Source organism: Melanotaenia boesemani, chromosome 13 (genome assembly GCF_017639745.1).
Source record: "Melanotaenia boesemani isolate fMelBoe1 chromosome 13, fMelBoe1.pri, whole genome shotgun sequence".
Taxonomy (NCBI): domain Eukaryota; kingdom Metazoa; phylum Chordata; class Actinopteri; order Atheriniformes; family Melanotaeniidae; genus Melanotaenia; species Melanotaenia boesemani.
The window spans coordinates 24,742,308-24,750,436 of record NC_055694.1 but is presented as its reverse complement, the minus strand read 5'-3'; positions in this window follow the sequence as shown (position 1 = coordinate 24,750,436).

Genomic DNA, 8,129 nt, shown 5'->3' with positions numbered 1-8,129 from the left:
AGACTATGTGGGAGGTTTAACATGTTCTGGTTATCTTCAGGTGATCTGGTTTAAATCAACTCACATATACAGGTTTTTCAACTCAGGATATGTGTGCAAGTATGACAAGCAGGAAGAGTTGACATCATATGACTAATCACACTTGAATTTTTCTAACAGGCTTAAAGTAACACTTCTGCTGCAGCCAGAGCTGGAAGGAAAGCTGCCATTATTAAGAAAGGAAAGATCGATCTGAGTAGTCTGTACTCTTTTTGTCCAACTGGCAGGAGACAGCGTGAATATGGAAATGAATGAACTGATCAATATCACGACCGCATCGTTAAAGCTTGAGTAGATCTGATGATTTATGATTCTTTATTTTCATAAACGTAAATCTTATGCAGGTATATTCTGAAAGTATCTGACAAGTTTTCAGTCTCTTTCTGTCAGATTAACACTGGATGTTTCAAATGTTCTTTGCACCAATTTCAGAACCGATCTGTCTGTAAATCTGTTTGTAAATTCATAGGAATAAGAATTTACAGACTTCCTATGATGCAATGAGGCTTGTGTAATACACTGCATACTTATATGTGTGTGTGTGTGTGTATGAGAAACAGCAAGAAATTCTTTAATACTTCAATGAGGCTGTGCAGCCACACAAATATGACCTTCATGAAACAATTATCAGGATGAATTGAAATAAAAGAAAATGAATGGAAGAATATGTAGAACTTGGTGAAAACAGAGTTTCTTCACACACTAACCACAGGATGGATTGATCATGATATTCTGAAATATGAATATATGCTACTATCATGCATCATGCAAACAAGGACTTTTCTAGGATCTGCAAAACTAAGGTTTTACCACGGCCCCCACATTTCCTGATCTTAATTTAAATGACAGGTCAGGAATCTCACAGAAGTGCAAGCTTTTTTACAGGAAGAATGGGCAATATTTCTACAAACAAGACCCAATAACACTTTCAGTTTGCTAAGAGAGCCCAGACCTTAATAATAATAAAAGCCCTGACATTTCTGAGTGGATATTGACCATAAAATACTGCATAGGTTTAAAGGAACATGTAGAAGCATTTATTGGAAATAATGAGGATGAACAAGGTGAAGAAAATTGTCAAAGCGGATTAGAAATTTTGGTTTTACCTCTTTTCAGTTTGGTCTGCTAATGTTTTATTGATTTTTTTCTTTTCTTTCTTTATTTGTAATTTTGATAGCAGCGGTGTGGGAAAGTGCTGTAAATAACCTTGACTTATGCAGCAGTTACTGCTGCTGCTACCTAAACTGCTACCTCTCACTGTTATGCACAGCTTCTTCCTGGGGAAACAGGATGGATTAAGCTGTGATGGGTCTCTCATGGCAAAAACAAGCTGTTGGCCCCTAATGAGTCTACCACTTTCTTTGCAGTTTGCTAGTATACATCCTTTTGCCTTACTCATCAAATATAGAGTATAACTGGACTGCAACCAAACAGTGTGTAATCCCAGGCGTGCTATTTGTTTAGTTTTTAAAACAAATACATGAATCTATTTATATTCAAAGTGTCAATACAACAGTTTTTTTTAAGATACTCAGAAATAAGATAACAATTAAACAACCCCACCTCACTCCTATTCTATTGCATAGATGAGAAAAAAATAAGATAAAATAAAATATAGGACAGGAATAAATGTTAGAAAGAGTATTAGCAGGCTGTGCAATACACCCACAGGACACATAGAGAATCCAAGCCTAGCTTAGGTAATAGGACAAGATGTGCTGTTGACATATGACAAAATGCATTCCCAGCTCCATGTAGGGCCTGTTGGATTTTTTTCAGTTTCAGAAAGTAAAGCACATCCAAGCTGATGGCACACCAAATAATGCAGTCAAAGCATAAGAAGCAATATTTCTCCCAGTTATTCTGAACAGCACATCAAAGATTCCGGACCAGTAAACCCTCAAAGAGGAACAATGCCAAAATATGTGGGCAACATTTGCCATGTTATGACAGCACGTATCACACAGAGGGAACATCTTTTTATATAATTAGGAAGCTGAGCTTTAGTATAATGAGAATAATGTAGGATCCTACACTCAGTAAAACAATGTTCAGCACAAATAGGTGATTTGTGCACCCTTCATAGTATTTTTTAATGGCAAGCATTATCTGAAAGTATCTCCCAATTCAGTGGCTCTCGGAGCATTAGAAGAACCTGAGCAGAGATTAAAAATGTTTAAATAAATGGTGGAGATGGTCCTTTTTACTGTCACAAGAGGTTCCAAAAAGACAAAATCAGGAGTTGTTAGTTGTTTTTGTGCAGCTTGTAGACTCAGCTTTCCTTCAAAGTAAGAGTGGTTTGACTGCTGATTATTGACAGGAATAATATGTTTTATAATATGCTCAATGCACACACTCACTGCATGAATACCATTTTCTTTGAGGGAAATTTTGTATGAATTTTGGATGTTGTTATGCATCTGGCCCCTAGTCTTAGACAGTGTTCAACAACTGGTGCTTTAAACATCATTATCCAGAAGTCGTGGTGCATAAAAGTCAGCATAAAGCAGCAACTATAAAAGCAACATGTTGGCAGTAAAGATCAGTCTTGTGAAAAAATATCTTTTCTTTCCTGGCAAAATTCCTTGACCTCACATCAAAAGTCGGGTCATCAAGGAAAACTGTTCTCAGAATTATGATAAGCTTTTAGAGTCCTGAGAAGCGCGTGTTTTGGTTGGATTTGAACCCATCCTAGTTTCAATGGAGGCCTTGTCCATCCTCCAAATATAGTCTTTTCAGTTTCTTATGTCTAACAATGATAATGTGAGACTGATAAGCAAAATTATGAATGTAATCTTTTTTCCTTGATAAATAAATGGCAACAAAAACACCACAGTGCAGCAGCGCCAAAGATTATTTGTTGAGGAATGTGACTGTTTTTCACTTGTAAACCATAAAGATAAGCTGATCCTGCTCTGGCTTGCAGTAAACTGTAAAATAGATCCTCATATGCTTGTAAACCATCATTCTTCATGTTTACCTGCTTTGTTTTGAACTCCTTTTGAGCCTCACCAAGCAGACCTAGATAAGATTTCCGTTTATAACTGGCCAATTTGTAGGTCACTGAACTATTACTTATTAGTCTAATGTGATTAGAACAAAACCAATCAAGAATGCACTTTTGATCGTAACCACACAAAACCTTAATTAAAAAAAGCAATAAAAGAAATGACGGCATAGTTATTGTTTAACTCATCCTGTTGTTGACAGTAATATGCTTTACAGCCCAGTTTTATTCCACCTCTATCCTTCATTGGATGAAAGCAGTTACATTTCTTCCTAACTAAACATGCTTTTTTCATGGCATAAGAACACATTTATGTACAATCTTGTTTCCTAAGTAGTTTGGATGATGAATAGAATGAAAATTTAAACAAAATGTCATTCGTTGTAAATTATATAAGCCTTACGTTCACATGGAAATAGTATAGTTATTCTAAATATTAAATGCCACATTTGACAAATATTATTACATTATATATTCCTATGTACTTGTGGTGGATATAGGAAGTAGAATTTGCTCTAAATCAACAGAATTTCAAAGTTCTTGACTTAAAACTACATAACAAAACTCATTAAAGACTACAGAGAAACTGACAAAGTAAAGCTAGGATGACAGAGTGAAAAACAAGGACAGGACAGGAGAAGATCTGGCAATAAGGAAACCGAGGAGCATTTAAACCGAGTGAGAAAGTTATAAATGAGGAGCAGGCGTGGTCATCAGAACCTGGAGTGTAAAACTAAACAATATAAAGTAAGCAAGAATAACCACAATGTTAACTAGCCCAGAAAAAACAAACCCTCCCAGTGAATGAGCTCAGAGGACTGGAGCTACCTGAAGTCTGAAGGCCTAAAGACAGAGGAAATAAAACAAGATTAGAAACAGAAATTTAAAACTAAACTAAAACTAAACCAAAACACATAACATGAACCAGCCAAAATAATGTGGAGCTTCTCAGTGTCATTTCATATAATAGTTTTATTTTATGCTCAATTTAGCCTTTGAAGAATATAGATATCTTAAAAGAGTTAATTAATTTATTCTATAGTTTAATTTTTACATGATCAAGTAATAATTTTTTTCCTGTTTTTTTTTTATTTATTTATTTTTTTTTACAACTTTTTAATTGTTAATTTTTGACCGATCTACTCAGCCATCTGTGGCCTTATAATAAAGATGTCCTTGGAAAAGTTGGCTATAAGTTAAAAGAAAGAGCCACAGCTAGATATTTAAAACCTGAAAAAAATTACAGACATAATCACTTGCTATAAAAAATGAACAGATAAAACAGGACAGTGTTGTTTATTTTCAGCGGTTGCTCAGATTTTACACTCTAATGTGCAGAAAATAAAACTGAAAGCCTCTTTTAGAGCAAACATTAATGTTTAGAAATGTTTTAGTTGAATCTGTGTGCTAGAGTCATTGTTAGCATGATGTTATCCTCTGTCAGGGAGAATTTCTCCTCTGTTATTGTCATTTATTCTGGTGATGTGCACAACGTGTCCCTATCAACACCAAAGAACATGCATACGAAACATACAATGTTTATCATTTCAATTCTCTATTTGTCATGCTGCAGAATTGACAATAAAGCTGACTTTGACTTGACTTTGACTTTTTGGATGCTTGTTCTGCAGCTTGTTCTGTTTTTATTTATATATATTTTTTATTATCGCTTTCAAAGGTTTTTTGTTATTGCACTTTAATGCATCAAAGGTTAAATAATTTTGGATGAATCGATTTTTAGTGGCATTTAACAGTTAGAAAAACACAAGAATTCCCAACTTTTAACAGTTTATTTGGTTAGTTTTTGCTCCCTGGATATGACAAAAAAAAAAAAAATACTGCTGAAATACAAAACTAACAAGTGGATTTAACACCCAGTACAAATCTGTCCCTGTAAGCAGAACTCCAGTTTAACCTCTGACTGATTTAACGATTTTTAACGATGATTTAACGTTCACCAGGAAAGAGAATTAAATAACTCATCAGTCTGGGGTGGAAACTACTGACAGATGTTGTGAATTAAAACTTTGTCCTGTTAAAGAATGATAGATTTCATGCTCTGAGCAGCCTGTATATTTATACAATATTATAGAAACTGCAGTTTTTAAACTCAGTATGAAATATATCAACCTCATCGTGAATGTCAAATCTTATTTCAAGACAAATAAGACTTCAGTCTTAATCAATGAGGAGGAGCAATGACACACTGATAAAGCAAGGCCTCGAGTCACACCAATAATCCCAATTACCATCATACTTAATCTCGAAACACACAATGCTGTCTTTTCAACTTGAAATAATTCAATATTGCACTTGGCTTTAACTTTCTCCAACAGGAATACACACACACTATTTTTTATTCAAACCTGGGATTTAGTGTTATGTAATTACACAGTTATATACTTTACTATGTTTCTAAACTGTGCATCAGTTTATGATGCACAGTTTTTTTTTTTTTTTTTTTTTGTTTGGTTTTTTTGTGTGTGTTTTTTAGGGGGATGCACAGCATAGAGTTGTATTGACCCTTCTGGAGCATTATTATAATCAATTATTAGCCAAAAAACTGCATATTAAAATGAACAAAGTCAATGCTGTACATGCACCAGTTGCCACAAATGTAGCATTGTGTATTTTTCTCTTGAAATCTACCGAGCACACATTTGTGCCCTTGGTGGCTTGGTGATAGAGGTTAAAATGATCATCTTTTCTCTTTTGTGTTTGAGTAAATGTCAGTTCAAGTAAGGAGACAGTCAACATTGTGTCATTTTATGGCTTTCCTGAACACACAGCTCTCTGGCTCACGTGTATTCCTCCCTCAGCCTTGGAGGCAGCTTCCCCCAGCCCTCCATCCCACAAGATAGCTTACTGCTTGTCACTGTCACCCACTTAAATCTTTGACTTGTTTATTGTGAGGTCAAGTTCATGCATTCCAGGAAGGGGAAAAAAACAGCATTGGACCATATCCTTAACCCTTCCTATAAGCACTCACAACCCAACGCCCAATAAATGACTTTGCTGATGTGATACAGCATATTTGTGTTTGGGTTACTCAATAACTAAGTCAGTTAGGCAGCTGTGATTGCAGAGACATGCTATTGCTAATGGCCCACAGCCATTAGACATTACCATAAAAATCAACCCAGTAACCAAATAAATAAGAATCTCAAACACACACCCTTGAGTTAATCTTAATTAGCAAGGCCCTCATTTTGGTGCATTTGTTATTTTTACTACAGTTGAAAGATAAATGTAATGCTGATAAGATGACAAAGGTGTTCTTTGATCACTTTTAGTTCCTTCTGCTTAACCATGATCCTACTCCCTAAAACCAAACAATACACCTTTTCTTTTTATTTTCCCGACTTCCCTCTTGAAAAAGCATGATTTAGAAAGTATTTAAAGTAAACATTTGTCACTGGAAAAATCCTCCCTTTGTTTTTACACATGCTGATGTGTCATGTTTGACCAGCAACATCGAGTGCTGGCAGAGAAGGTGAAAAGAGGTTATGCACTCAGAGTAGTGCGTCTGTGGGAAGATGGTTCTGTGTCAGCATATGTTACCTTATCACCGACTGCATGGAAATAAATCCTGTAACTCACAGTTTAAACATACTGACTGGTGGAGAAATGTTGTGTGGTCTGCGTGTCTTCTGTGTTAATGGCACAATGGCTGCAGCCTGCAGGGGTCTTTTAAATAATGTAAAATAGCTCATAAAAATTAAACCCAGCTATCAGTTGAAGGATTTATTATATTAGATTTATCAGTGTATATTTCTGGAGGTGAGGGGTATTTGCATTATATGCACATATAAGTAAGGTAAATGCCAGTATAAAAGAGAGCTAGGCCGGCGTTTTGAGAGGAAAGAATGTGTGTTGCTTTCCTTGGAGTAAAAAAGCTTCTTCTTTTCCCTCCTCTTCCTCCCCCCTCTCTCCTTTCTCTTCTTCAAGACACCCCCTCAAGGCCAAGGCTCTCTGTTTGCATAGAGTGCTAAAAATCAACTAATCCAGTTTTATTTATAAAACACTTCTTGTACAAAACAATTGGAAATACAAAGTCCTTTACGTTAAAATCAGGAGGAAAAACATCTTAACCCATCAAGACTCCCAGAGCACAAACCAACAAGTCACACATACACACACATACATGACATATACTCTCACATACATAAAACCACACACATGGACATGTGGACCCTCACCAAACACGCTGGGGAAACTGAAACATGGAATTTAATAACAGATGTTAAGCTAATATTAAACTAATTAAAATAATTAAAATAAAGATAAAAACAAAATCAAATAAGTAAAATAAAATAAGATCAAATAGGACACTAAAAAAATGGAGTGGAAAATGGTATAAAAGACGTGGGTTAAATACTAAAATAAGTTCATTAAAAATGTGAAAACAGTTATAAGTGTGTTAAAAGTACTTACTAAATAAAGAGGTAAAACACAATCACGAAATGATAATAATAAAACCAGATTTAACTTGAGACTTGAAAAGGAATAAATTTAAATAAAACATTCTAACAATTTAAGAGTTACTAAAAAGGTAAGTCTTAGGTTTTCTTTTAAAAATATCAACATTCCCAGCTGCCGTCAGGTTGTCTGGAAGTCTTTTCCACAAATCATAAAAACTAAAAGATCCATTTGTTTTAGTCCCGCCTTAGAACTAAAAACAAGAGACTGGCCCCCGATGACCTGAGGGCAGAGATTTTTAAGACTGGTGTAAAATGAGTTCTCTTTGTTGTCTTCGTCAGCAGACAAGCACATTTTTATTGACCAGAAAGAAGAATTTTACAATAATCTATTCTACAAGTGATAAAAGCATGGACCCGTGGAAATATTCCTGAGATGAAAGAACCCCGTTTCTGTTATATATGAGATATAATATTCAGAATAAAATCACAATAATTCGGAGGTTCTTTACCTCTTCACATGGCTTAAAAAAGTGATTTTAGTTTTAAAAACAGCTCCTCTCTGTGCACTTCAGGACCATGTCCTAATATCTAAACTACAGTTTAATAGGTCGTCTCTAGGGCGGGTTTCACCAGGAGACATGGCAACATAAAGCTGTGTATCA